Here is a 14766-nt window from a genome sequence, read left to right on the forward strand (position 1 = left end):
CACTGTACCCTCACAGCATGAAGGTCAACGGTTTGAGTCTCGGGTGGGCCAGTTGGCATGTGGGTTCATGTGGGTTTCCTCCGGGTCCTCCGGTTTCCTAAATATATGTGCTATAAGTGAATTGTATGAACAAAATTGACTGTAGTGTACGAGTGTGTGTATGAACGCGAAAGTGTATGGGTTTTCCCAGTACTGGGTTGCAACTAAAGGGTATTTCATAAATAAAGGACTAAGCCGAAGGAAAATTAATGAATAAATGAGTTTGAAAAAAACAGCAAAGAATGTTATATTAGAGTATTGAGTGTATGTTGATCCTGGAACAACATTCCAGCCAGCCTATCAGAATTTAGGGATGCATTTACAGTTTATGTTAAGTTTAGGCTTATAAGTGTTATGTACTTCTACAGGATTGTTGTCTAAATATTATTCCCTTCTGATTTTGGGAATAACTTACAGTTAGGTTTGGCTTTAGGGGAAAGGATAAGGTATGGATTACATATTTGAACTAAAATGATGTTCCAGAATCAACAATGATTTTAAAACAAGATCACATCCTACTTGGCAAAATCACAACCACCGAACATGATATTGTATTCATACAACAGATCAACATCAATAATTTGTTAAAATAATGATACTACTACTAATAATAATAAAGCAACCACAATAACCAAAATAGTCTTTTTTTTTTTGTATAAATTAACTTTTATTTTATTTTGTAAACTATACTGATGGCATTTCTTGATCAGTATTCTCACGGTGACACAATGAAGACAAGGAGGGTTATCTCTTTTAATAAATTTTTTCAAACACACAGTGGATTGACTAACAGGAGAAGCAGGTAAGGGATATTCTTGGATGGTGAGCAAATTGAATGTTGTTCAATGTAAACAAGGATCTTCATTCAAGCATTTGAGTATAAAGTCATTTCCCTTAATCACAGCTTGTGGTGAGCCAGAGAGAAGGCGAGGTGAACCATCTGACATTGATTCCACCCAATGAATGACTGGAATCGAGGAAGCTTTGTAGGGGACCGTGATTACTGGTGCAGGTGAGTCTAATTAGACTTCAGGTGAGAGTGCTCGGGTGTGATGAGAGGTGGCTGGTGAAGGAGAGCGATGATTGGAGCTGAGAAAACGAGATGGTGAGGGAGACAGGTGATTGGAGCAGCAGGAACGAGCCGGGGATGTGACAAGAATACTGATATTAATTTTCTCTCAGCTTAGTCTCTATTTCAGAGGTTGCCCCAGTGGAATGAACCATCAACTGTTCTGGATGCCCTTCCAGCTTTAACCCAATATTGGGATGGCATATCTCCCAAATTTACAATAAAAATGCATAATTATATATGTTTAGATATATATATATATATATATATATATATATATATATATATATATATATATATATTTATTTATTTATTTATTTATTTATTTATTTATTTATTTATTTTTATTTTATTTTTTTGCATAAATAAAAGGTGTCATGTTTTTTAGGCAACAGAATTCCAAAGATTTAACCTCAGAGAAGTAAAATGTGGTGTAATAACCCTTTTAATCAACAGCAAATAAATTTTGTTAAGATCAATTGCCTTTTTCTAATGGGGAAAAGGCACATTTGCTGTTTGTTCAAACTACTTATTTAAAATTAGTTGAAAAACACAATTTTTATTTTTGTTTTGGTGACAACTTAATTGTTTTATTTTAAATCCATTTTAATTTGTAAAAACGTACACGTTAACTTAATTTCTTCATGTTTTCTAAACACAAAATCGATTGTGTGAATCACAGCATTTTTATAGTGTTTAAAAGACAATATATTTTAGTTTGAAATTTGAAAAAAACTGTTCTCAGATATGTAGAGAATAAAATATTAATATTAACGTTTTACTCAAACCCATACCTAAAAATGACTGAAAATTGGCCTGTACATGTTGCATACAATAATTTCCTCATGGTACTTTCCTTTCTCTTTTGTTCCTGTTTAATTTGAACTCTAGGCTGCTGATGATTTACATTACACTCATACGCCATGCTTTTTTGAATTATGCATATGCACACAGCACGGTCCATTGCCGACGTCTGGTCTTTGAAAATGTGCTGCGTGTGAGCAGTAATTAGTGAATGTAACATTCAGGGTTTCCCCAAGGGAACCAAGCAACTATAATGTCACTGACCTTGCAGATACTTAAATGTCTACTTGGTTTCAATACATATAGATTGGCTAAGATTGGAAAGGACAAATCTGTTGGTACGGGAATGCGAGGGGCTAATCTAGATGCACAAGTAATTATAAAGTCATTTAATTTGCTGGCACGCTACCCAGTGAAGGCCAACAGTGAATGACATGAATGGCAAACACTACATGATAGGCTGATAATGTGTTGTTTACACTAAACTTTGTAAATGCTGCAACATTTGTGATGTGACATCACACTTGTGGTTCCCTTTTTTATTGTAGTACAAATACTGATACAGTGGGGCAAAAAAGTATTTAGTCAGCCACCAACTGTGAAAGTTCTCCCACTTAATAAGATGAGAGAGCGGTTATTTTTATCTTAAGTATATCTCAAATCACATTGTAGAATTTTTTATTAATGGTGGAAATTAAATATTTGTTTAATATCAAATGTACACCTCAATACTTTGTTATATAGCATTTGTTGGCAATGACAGAGGTCAAATACTTTCTGTACGTCTTCACAAGGTTTTCACACACTGTTGCTGGTATTTTGGCCCATTCCTCCATGCAGATCTTCTCAGAGCAGCGATGTTTTGGGGATGTCACGGGGCAACACAGACTTTCAACTCCCTCCAAAGATTTTCTCTGGGGTTAAGATCTGGGCCACTCCAGGATCTTGTAATGCTTCCTACTAAGCCACTTTTTTATTGCCCGGGTGGTGTGTTTAAGATGAATAGCTATGTTTCCACCCTAAAATTTGAATTAACTTTATGTGAAAAACTCACCATCCAACAAGTCGAAGAGAACAAAATCGTCACTTCCTGATGAACCGGTGCCAAATATCAAACTGAATTTATTGTGGTAGGAGAAGCTGCGTGAATCTTTTCTTTATTTAATAAATGACTTGCGCCTTAGAAGGCAATCCTGACATGCAGTGAACATGTGTCATTTAAAGGCGTGAGACACAGAGCACAGACGCTCTTGACAGCTCCAGAGGTCATTAATAATATAATAACACTAACACTGAACGCTGTTAATGTGTTTTAGAATGACCAAAACAACATTTCAGATGTTTTGCAATGTGCTCAGCCTGCTTATAACAAAACCACATAACTTTTTTATGCACATACTGGAATTTGTTCGGTAAAAGTGTTTCCATTGTAGTTCTTTTCTTATCAAATAAAAAGTTTATCATACTCGGTTATACACGTTTTTTATGCGCATTTTCAAAACATAAGCGCATCTTGGTGTTTCCACCAACCGATTTTTTTATGCGCATATCCAAAAAGCACATAAAAATAGATGAACGGAAACATAGCTATTGTCATGCTGAAAGACCCAACCATGTTTCATCGTCTCAATGCTCTTGTTGATGGAAGGTTTTTACTCAAAATCTCAAATACATGACCCCATTCATATTTTCCTTTACATGGATCAGTCGTCCTGGTTCCAGAAAAACAGCCACAAAGCATGATGTTTCTACCTCCATACATCACAGTAGGTATAATGTTTTTACATGTAACTTAGCAGTCTTTCACTTCTAAACACAACAAGCTGAGTTTTTACCAAAAAGTTCTATTTTGGTTTCATCCGGCCCTATGACATTCTCCCAATCCTCTTCTAGGTCTAGAGAGCCTTGACATGTACTGGCTTAAGCAGGGACACATGTCTGGCACTGCAGGATTTGAGTCCCTGGCAGCGTAGTGTGGTACTGATGGTAGCCTTTGTTACTTTGGTTCCAGCTCTCTGCAGGTCTTTCACTCGGTGCCTCCGTGTGGTTTTGGGATTTTTGCTCACAGTTCTTGTGATCACTTTGACCCCACATGGTGAGATCTGAGTAGAGCCTCAGATCGAGGGAGATTATCAGCGGTCTTCCATTTTCTAATAATTGCACCAAGCTGCTCACCTGTCGCAGCTTCAGTATTCCCAGCCTGGTGCAGGTCTACAATTTAGTTTCTGGTGTCCTTTGACAGCGTTTTGCTCTTGGCCATAGTGGAGTTTGGAGTGAGACTGTTTGAAGCTGTGCACAGTTGTCTTTTAAACTGATGACAGGGTTAAACAGATGCCATTAATACAGGTAACAAGTGGAGGACAGAGGAGGCTTTTAAAGAGGTTACAGGTCTGTGAGAGCTAGAAATCGTGCTTGTTTGTTATTGATTAAATACTTATTTTACAGAGGAATTTATTTATTTTTATTTTTTTACTTAATTTGGTTCTCATAGTTGACCTATGATGAAAATGACATGTCTCGAATCTTTTTAGTTAGGAGAACTTGCACAATTGGTGGCTGACTAAATACTTTTTTGCCCCACAGTACAAGCAATTTTTTGTCATTCAAGTGCTTTAAGGGTTTTACAAACGCGTGTGCGTAATAATATAGTATTTATCCATAAATAATATACTAATGGAGAGAAAAATATGTTTTTAACAATGTCAGGTCATAAAAATACAGCATTTTCAACTTTATGACATTCACAGTGCCATCTAATACTGGTATGGTTAAAATTAGCTTGGTTTAGAATAACATTTGATGCATTTGCTCAAGCAATTTAGAAAAATTTCCACATTTTATTTTGCCATTATAGGAATTTTGGTGTTTTTGGGCACAACCCAATTTGTTTTTGATAAATATTCCTCATAGATCTCACTGTAAAAATATCTGTTAATTAACAGTTCATATTTTTTGATTTACAAGTGTTTTTCGTTTATTTGCGGTTGTAAATTGCTTTATGGGAAGCTGATCTCTGCTCTGTCGACTATTAATGTTGAAAATTCAACTCTACAGTTAAACAAAGTGACTTTTATTGACATTTTAGTAGTCTGAAATAATATATAGAGACATAAGTCACATATGTATGTATTTAATAGCTATGGAAAAGGGAAAAGTTTAGGCTTTTTTTAGTGATGGCAGCTTAAAGACGCCTCTTATGGAGCATAAAGTCACATGCATCGTTTAGGTGTGATTTTTTTCACAGACTTTAACAGTGTAAAAATCTTGGTGGTTCTGCGAGTCTTATGTATCAAATTTGATCTTTATTTTGTATATTATATTGGATTCAAGTCAGGTGATTGGCTGGGCTATTCTACAGCTTGATTTTCTTTCTCTGAAAGTATTCGAGAGTGTCCTTGGCTAAGTATTGGATCATTGTCTTGCTAAAGTGTTCACTTTGGTTTCACCTTCATCATCCTGCGAATGTAGATGTTTTACTAAAGCAGCTAATATTAATTTACAATGGCGAAGGGCAGAGGGTTGCTGAATAACTACTGAAAGATTTCAGCTTCATTGCCTTTCTACACCTCCCTTTCTTCATGTGTTCAATACTTTTTTCGTGTTTCATTTCATTTTATTACACATAACTTAATTTCTAAACTAATTAGATTTGTTTTCTTTTTATATATGTATGTCTTTGGTTGTTATCAATATCTGGTTAAAATTCCAAGTCGACAGCACCTTTAGAAATACTTGAAAAAGTTTTCTGAGAAAAATGGTGACGTATTCAATACTCATTTCCCCAACTGTAAATAACAGAAAATGCACTGGCAGTTTACTACAAGGTTTGTGTATATGAAACACCAACCCGACAATATGCTATTTAACTGTTGACGTTATTCAGAAAAGTCACTTTTTCAAACTTTCTTAAAGATTAAAAGCTGTTGGAAGAAAGGTCAAGATTTCATAATGCAATTCAAAAGCATAAATTATATATATATAATCGAATTACATAATATGGAAAAGTGTGAATTTACTGATAATTTTTACAGTTTCTGGGGTCCTATAGGCTTGCCTATAGGTAGCAGGTGGTTTTTCATTAGCATGCATGGGCAAGTTTAACTGTGCTGAAGAGGCAAGTATTATGAAAAGTGAAAATATGTCTGACGTTTGCATACATCAGTATATCATGATGATCTCAACATGACATCTGATGTTTGTCACAGTGTCAATCACATCACATATGCAGAAATAGTCTCAAATACAGCCATTTCACAGGCTGTTGTGATACTCAAATGAAGAAAAGGAAATGAATGTCTATTTTATCATCATGTGGTTGTGTTCTCAGTAGTTTATATGAGGTTGTGTGGCTTCATAGCTTCTGGGAGGTTCCTACTGAGTCATGGCTCAAGGTTTATGGCTTGGTTTAAATGCAAAGTAAAGTTGTCAGTAGACCGTTTACTGCAAACCATGCCTGTGGCTACCTCAAACTACTTGTCTGGACTGTGTGTTTTGACAGCGTCAGGTGGTCCAGCAGAGGAAAACAGAAAGGCTGTCATTCAGCCACAGGAGTTCAGGCAAAGCAAAGGCCAACCTGTCTGGTCCAGTTAGACAGTCAGAGCCATTTAAGCATTTCATTTAATGACTCCACATTTCATACTTGCCATATATTCTCATGAACTCATTTCTCTCAATTGTTTCTTAATCGTCTTTATAAATGTGACCTTCTTTCATTGAACACTGTAATTATTGCACAACATATATTTGTATTTGAACTGTCATATTATTAATTACATGAAAAGAATGATTAATTGCACAAATCCAAGATAAATTATGTATTTACGTTATATATATTATAATTATATATATATATATATATATATATAAAGCTGCACAATAAATCATTTCAGCATTGATATCGTCACATTGCAAGGAAATGCAATGTCCAGTCTGAATTATAGTTGCCCTGAAGCCAAAGAATTGTATTTAATCACTGTATTTATATGGAATTTATATGATTTATGCAAGAAGCAGTTTTTGATTAAAATTTTTGTCTTGTTTCTAGTCCAAATATCTACATGTCAAAGAGAAAGCAAGATTATTTCACTTATCCCCACTGGCAAATCATTTCCATAAAACAAGTAAAAAAAAATTTAAAAACGCTTAATTTTAACCTCTCTCACAAAGGTTTAAAGTCTCAATCTCCACAGTCAGAAATATAGTTAAAAAAGGCCACAGGAGCCATTTTTGTGAAGGAAAAATGTGCTAGACCAAGAGAAATATCTAAAAGGCAAAGGCGAAGCATGGTTAGAATGGTCAGACAAACAACAGACCACCTCTAAAGAGATCCAGGAGCATCTTGCTGCTGATAATGTCATTGTACATCGTTCCATAGTTCAGCGCACTCTTCACAAAGAACAGCTCAATGGAAGGTGATGCAGAAGAAGCACTTTCTGCATTCTGCCAATGAACAACGAGTGATTTGAGTTATGCAAAGACTCATCTGTACAAGCCTGAATCATTTTGGAAAAATATACTGTGGACAAACATGACAGGAAAAGAACCTGCTCTCTACTGTAAAATATGGTCGAGGGTTCATCATGCTGTGGGGATGTGTGACAAGCACATTGCAAACCTTGTCAAGGTTAAAGGTCGCAACCAGTACCAGGAGATTCTGAGGAACAATATTCAGCAATCAGTCCTGCAGGGACTGGATGTTTCAGCAGGACAATGACCCAAAGAACAGTTCCAGTTCTACCAAGGAATTCATGCTCAGACATGATACAGTGTTCTAGAATGGCTATCCCAGTTCCCAGACTTGAACATCATTAACAATCTATGGATTTATTTAAAAAGGGCCATTCTCGCTCAGCATCCACCAAACCTGGGTGAACTGCAGAATGGCCCAAAATACCTTCAACAAGAATTCATGAATTTATCGTTCACTATAAGAAGTGTTTATAGGCAGTTATTCTAGCCAAAGGTGGCTGTACAAAAGATTGATGTCGTTATTCTGTTGTGGTGCCCAAATTTTTGCACCTGTCTGTTTTTGTTATGATTTAAATTGCATCGCATCTGTTAATGAAATACATTTTATGCCAGAACTGAAATGTTGCATCTCCCTAGGGTATAAAATATATCCAAATTAAAGTGCTGCTTTGAAAGACCCTTCGCTAAGCCCCGCCCTCCTTAGCTACTGCTGCTACACCTGTCAAGCTTTCGTGCCTGGCACTGCTTTAACAATGTGTGTGCGCCGATGTCAGACATTGCCAGAGTCATTTTTGTCAAACAGGTGAGATATCCGAGAAAGCCAGACAAAAAAGGACTGCAGTATGCATTACAGGGGTATATTCACAATATAATAGGCAACCGATTAGAGAATAATTCAATCAAAATTTAAGCTAGCTTAGCCTCATGAGCTAACCATTTAACAGCTTAGCTTATGCTCAGCAGGAGAGGTGAAATTTTAAAGTAATCTAATAATAACAAATGAAACCGTGAGTTTTCTATTTTTAGCCAAAAAGCCTGATAAATTAATTGTTGTGCAATGAAATATAGCGTTACTAACCGACGAGGAAACACGTATAACTGTGTTTTTACATAGTTCATTCATAGAAAAAACTGCCAGAAAGGGGAGATTGATGAATTTGTGCCGAATATTAGCATCATTGACCCATAACAATGTACAGTAAGTTACCTATTACTATCAGTATGTTTATGTGTAACGGAGGCCAGCTAGTGTGTGCTGTGCAGGTAAACCTCACTCCTCTGACTTCTAAAGGTGCTCTAGCGACAGACGCCTCCTTGTTAGAGCAACCGACTCCCATGCGGAAGGTCGGTGGTTCGATCCCAGCTCGGAGCGGGTTGGGTGGTGGACCAGTGGGGTTACATTGGTGCCGTGACCCGGATGGGAGTGAGGTTTAGGGGGGTGAGTGTAACGGAGGCCAGCTAGTGTGTGCTGTGCAGGTAAACCTCACTCCTCTGACCTCTAAAGGTGCTCTAGCGACAGACGCTAGAGGCCATGGTCTTTAGCCTCCTTGTTAGAGCAACCGACTCCCATGCGGAAGGTCGGCGATTCGATCCCAGTTCGGAGCGGGTTGGGTGGTGAAGGACCGGTGGGGTTACATATGTGCTCTTTATAAATTATGGAAAACAGCTGGGGGGTAAAGTATTGATTGCAGTGCTCATTTTGTGAGCATATCTTGGTTTTGTTCTGTTGATTTCTAAGTTCAAATATTTATAGCTTAAAACAGATGTAAAAATTAAGTTAAGTTAGCAACAGATTCGCAGATTCTTATTTTCTGGATCAATAACTCATGACCTAGTTATTCTCTATTAGTATGACTGACCTTACTATGGCAAAGGCTTAAACGGAGCATTACTCGCAATATCGAGCGAAAAAAAAGGAATAAGACAGCTGTGAAACATAACCAGCTTTGTGTTTTATAGGAAACACAGTTTAGATCTGTTTAGGGTAACTTAAGGTGTGTGTTATATTGCTGTCGGTCTGTCACTGAATGTGACAGGAATATCAAAACAAAACCAACTTAACTCTGCTCCTTTAGCGCCCCTCGCACAGTTTAATCCACGCTGACATTTCCCCTCTTGGGGTTTTGGTTTTGAAAAGGGAAAATATTCCACCGCTCCGTCCAAACTTAAAGGATACCGGGTATCAGATTTGCACAATCCATATGCTCTCGCTCGAAAGCTTGACAGAGCCCCTGCGTAGCTATAGTTGCTAAGCCACGATTGGTGAGTGGCGGTTTTTGGGTGTGGCTTAGCAAAGGGTCAGATATTAAAATTATCACTGTGTGTGTGTGTGTGTGTGTCAGGCACGTGTGCACACATAGGGCTCAACCTGTGCAGTGCATATGCCCTTTTTAGTCTTGGATAGGCTAAATTGTCTGTAGAGTATTTGTGTGAATAAGAGTGTATGGGTGTTTCCCAGTGATGGGTTGCAGCTGGAAGGGCATGCGTAAAACATATGCTGGATAAGTTGGCGGTTCATTCCACTGTGGCGACTGCTGAATAATAAAGGGACTAAGCTGAAAAGAAAATGAATGAATGATTGAATAACTAGTTACTTTGTTCAACTCAATCCTACTCAGATTTCGATCAACTGTTGAAACATTAGGGGTTAGAAAGTTTTCCTTAATTTTTAAGGAAAGCATGAGTGGTGTTTACCAGTGCGGTTGCTGTGCTACAGGGTCTTGCGGTTGGTTGATAAAGCATTGTTTGCTAGGGTGCTTCAAATATTTCCTCACAAAAAAATCCTCCTGTAATAAAAATCTATGTGAAACTCCAAGTAAAGTACTTTGAAAGGAGCACACGTCTCTACTCCTCAACAAGCTATTGAGTTTTCATTCAGCTCTGAAGCGCAAACACTGCAAGAAGAGTTTGGCATCCAAGTTTAATACATCAGGTCAGAGGTTTGTTCGAATACCTAACCCTAAGCTTTAGCAAGCACCTGTTGTAATATTGTTTACTGATACATTTTTCATTTTTAACTGGCTGTAATATTGATGTGAATCTATTCCGGCACTCAAGTCAAAAGAAATGCTGGCGTCGAGGAGGGGAATGGAGGTCGAGGGTGAGCTTTTAAGACTCCAGACTGTGTTGCTCATTGTAAATGGATGGTGTCTTTCCTTCTGAAAGCTTTTGAAGACCTCTCTTGATATAACAGGTCGGTAAAAAATCTCTGTGGCCATGGCATAAGTGAAAGAATGTGCCGTCAGGGGACTTCTGAGAGCGTTAATGTACCATCACCAGATAAAAAAAAGCCTACGGGACCCTGGGGATACAAAGAGGGGCACATCCCATGGATTTCGCACTCATTCAGTTGTAATAAGAGTTTTATTTCAAATGTGCCTGCAGTCTATGTTGGCCAAAAAGCTTGAATAAAGTGCACAGAAAATCGTTTCTTTTCTTACAAAAAATAAAAATCAAGGCCTGAGATCTGTCATTAGGCTTTTAATTTAAGAAAAAGTTACATTTTAAGTAGTATTTATATATTTATATTTCTGTGTGGAGTTTGCATGTTCTCCCCGTGTTAGCATGGGTTTCCTCCAGGTGCTCCAGTTTCCCCAACAGTCCAAAGTCATGTGCTATAGGTAAACTGGGTAAGCTAAATTGGCCATAGTGTATGTGTGTGAATGAGAGTGTATGGGTGTTTCCTGGTGATGTGTTGCTGCTGGAAGAGCATCCGCTGCGTAAAACATATGGTGGATTAGTTGGCGGTTCATTCTTCTGTGGAGACCCCAGATTAATAAAGAGACTAAGCCAAAAAAAAAAATGAATGAATATATACACACTATATATACACTCACCCACTTTATGTACACCTTCCTTACTATATCCGGGGTTGGACCCTCTTTTGCCTTCAGAACTGCCTTAATCCTTCGTGGTATAGATTCAACAAGGTACAGGAAATAGAGGTTTTGATATTGACTTGATAGCATCACACAGTTGTTGCAGATTTGTCGGCTGCATATTCATCCCACCACGTCCCAACCACCTCCCAAAGGTGCCATTAAAAATCGAGACTTATCAGACCAGGCAACAGTTTTCCAAACTTCTATTGTCTAATTTTGGTGAGCCTGTGCAAATTGTAGCCTCAGTTTCCTGTTCTTAGCTGACAAAAGTGGCAGTCAGTGTGGTCTTCTGCTGCTGTAGCTCATCCGCCTCAAGACATGCTCTTCTGCATACCTCAGTTGTAATGAGTGGTTACTTGAGTTACTGTTGCCTTTCTTTCAGCTCGAACCAGTCTGGCCATTCTCCTCTAACCTTTTGGCATTTGTCCCCACATATCTTCTGCTCACTTGATATTTTCCTCTTTTCTAACCTTTCTCTGTAAACCCTAGAGATGGTTGTGTGTGAAAATCCCAGTAGATCAGCAGTTTCTGAAATACTCAAACCAGCTCCTCTGGCATCAACAACCATGCCACATTCTAAGTCAGGCGCCCTAGTTTTTCATGATTCTGTGATAGCTAATTCCAACACAAAATCACAAAAAGTCACAAATTTTTGCATCCAGCAATATTCTTAATTTAAATGCAAAAACATCTCATAAAACGTCAAATTTTTTAGCCTGTGCAGTAAGCAAATGCGGAGGAAGTGCAAGTGGTTTGATGTGCGTTAGACTGCAAAAGAAAGTGGGAGCAAATATCTAACAAATGGGAAAAAAATGGAACAAACAGTAAAGCAAGCAGCTTACAATAACGGAGATTGGTTGAAGGATGACGGCCGCTGGACATGACTGACTTGAAGGACATTATTTGTGCTTCACATGTATGGCTAGTATTATAGTGTGCATAAAATCGATAAATGTTTTCGTTGAACTCTTTTAATGCAATTAACGAAAGAAAATGATTCCCTGCCATTGACGAATATTACGGCAATCCATGCTTGAGGTGTATTACAATTGGAGAGTGATCACCTAACTTGTTCCTGGAGGTCCGGTGTCCTGCAGATTTTAGCTCCAACCCTAATCAAACACACCTGAACAAGTAATCAAGATCTTACTAGGTATACTTAAAAGTGTTGAGGCAAGTTGGAGCTTAACCCTGCAAGGACACCGGCCCTCCAGGACCGAGATTGGTGACCCCTGCAATAGGGAAAGCCCCAACGCATGTCCGGAGTGAGACATAAGATGTCATATGCTCCGTGGAGTGAAATCTGAGAGAAAGTAAGATTGTGGGTAAATTTAAAAGTTATCTGTTTTAGATCTTGTTCTTGACAAGAGAACAAAATAAAGAAGCTTTTTTTAATGATTTGCGCTATTGTCATTGTGTCAGATTGCACACCTAACATATAGGCTACTACTCTCACAATCACACACACTCATAAACTATGACCAATTTAGTTCATCCAATAAGCGCATGTCTTTGGACTGTGGGGGAAACCGGAGCACCCAGAGGAAACCCATGCCAACATGGGGAGAACATGCAAACTCCAGAACACAGAAATGTAAACTAACCCAGCTGAGGCTCAAACCAATAAACTTGTGCTGTGAGACGACAATGCTAACCACTTAGCCACCGTGCCAGCCATAACCATATCTTAAAATGCAGTAAGTTTTTCATCACATAACAGTTTAAGAGAAGTTCCTGAGCGGGCTTATTCACAAATAAAAGTCTCCATGCATAAGATCTTTGAAATATGAATAATTGATAAATATAGTCACTTGCATGGACATAATTTCGTCTGTATATGTCTTTCTCAAGTCTCAAAAAGGAACGTGAATGCATTTGCATAGTTTCTGAGATGCGGCTATAAACATAATACACATGGTACACACTTGGGGCTGTTTATCATAGAAATTGTGTCTATTTTTGGAGTATGTGCATCTCATGAAAGACATGCTTTTATATGTCGTATGACAAGCAAAATAACTCTTAGGCTTTAATCTCGTCTAGTTGCTGAACAAGCTCTCTCCCTCTGTTGCCTTGGAGGCAATAAAATAGTGGCCATTTCCAAGGATTATGCTATGATTTTCTGTTAGAGCCAGCAGTGTGGACAAGATTTTGACAGATTCAGGGCGGTTAGTGTGATTTCTTCTTCCTGCACCCCTTTATAGTGGCTAAAATAGGACACGCTGAATAAGTACGGGTGCCAGATCTAGAACTTATCACCCTCTCAAGGGCAAACCAGCAACTAATGTTCTTCGCAATCGTCACACTTTCAATATTGAGATCAGAAAACAGGGGCATTTTAGCGCTTTTTTCTTTATCCCCTTGATATATGAGACACATATATCAGCAGAAGCGGAGAAATAAAAAGGTGATAATGAGTTCACAACAGCAGCATCACAATCAGCCAGAGATGTTGAGACATCTGTACATCTGTACATTTGTATTTGTCATTTGTATTTATACAACAGTTCTGTCTGGTTCTCGGATCTGATTTGCTGATAGCCTTGCGATATTCTACAATATCAGCACTCGTACAGCCTCTTCACTCTTGTGCATTACTCCTTCCACATAGAGTGACAGCAGATGAATAAACACAATACAGTTTGACAAGGGTCGCAGCTGTTGAACAACATAATGTACTTTTGAGGCTTTTTTAGTCAAGAATGTAGTTGTTTAGATTGCAACTATGCAGTATATTTACAGTATAAGGATAGTGCCTCCTTATTGACTAGTATTCTATTAAAAGGTTGCTGGTCGAGTTAAAAGCAGTCGAAAGTTCTTTAGACTGGACATAGACTGAAATTCACAACAATATTTTAATTGGAATTTTATATTTCAACTTCAAGAAGCAACCACTCTCGACAGCAGCTATATCAGCTTATTAACTGACGTTGCAGCAGAAAACGTGATTTAAAAGAAGTAACGCAATTACATTGACTTTAGTAACTGTAATCAAATTACATAAATGTAAAATGCAATTCGATACATTACTGCATTCCTCAAAAATTTATTTAGATTACTATAGAACGCATTACACCCCAGTCTCCTGGTAATTGAGGGTGCTTTCACACCTAGACTTTTGTTTCAGAATCTGGTGCATTTCCCCAGTTAGCGCGGTCTAATTGGCATATATGAATCCAGCAATCTCGCTCGGATCAGCACCAAAACCTGAATGAGGTGGTCTTGGCTCTATTGAAACGAACTCTGGAGCGGATCGATTGTAGTGAGAAATTATTATAGATATGTTATAGGTAGGCCCACACGAAATCTGCGCACACAAAATTCCATCCATGATTCTGTTTATTTACTTGTGTAAATGTGTGTAAATTTATATTATTCCGTTTTTTAATTAATTTGAATAACAACATTGACTAATGTGAAAATATTCTTATGATTTATTTACCATACAGTTTGTAAATAATATTTTCTGTCTTATGAGAGAATTGCTTTGTTTATCTAAAGCGG

Source organism: Danio rerio, chromosome 19 (assembly GCF_049306965.1).
Source record: "Danio rerio strain Tuebingen ecotype United States chromosome 19, GRCz12tu, whole genome shotgun sequence".
Taxonomy (NCBI): domain Eukaryota; kingdom Metazoa; phylum Chordata; class Actinopteri; order Cypriniformes; family Danionidae; genus Danio; species Danio rerio.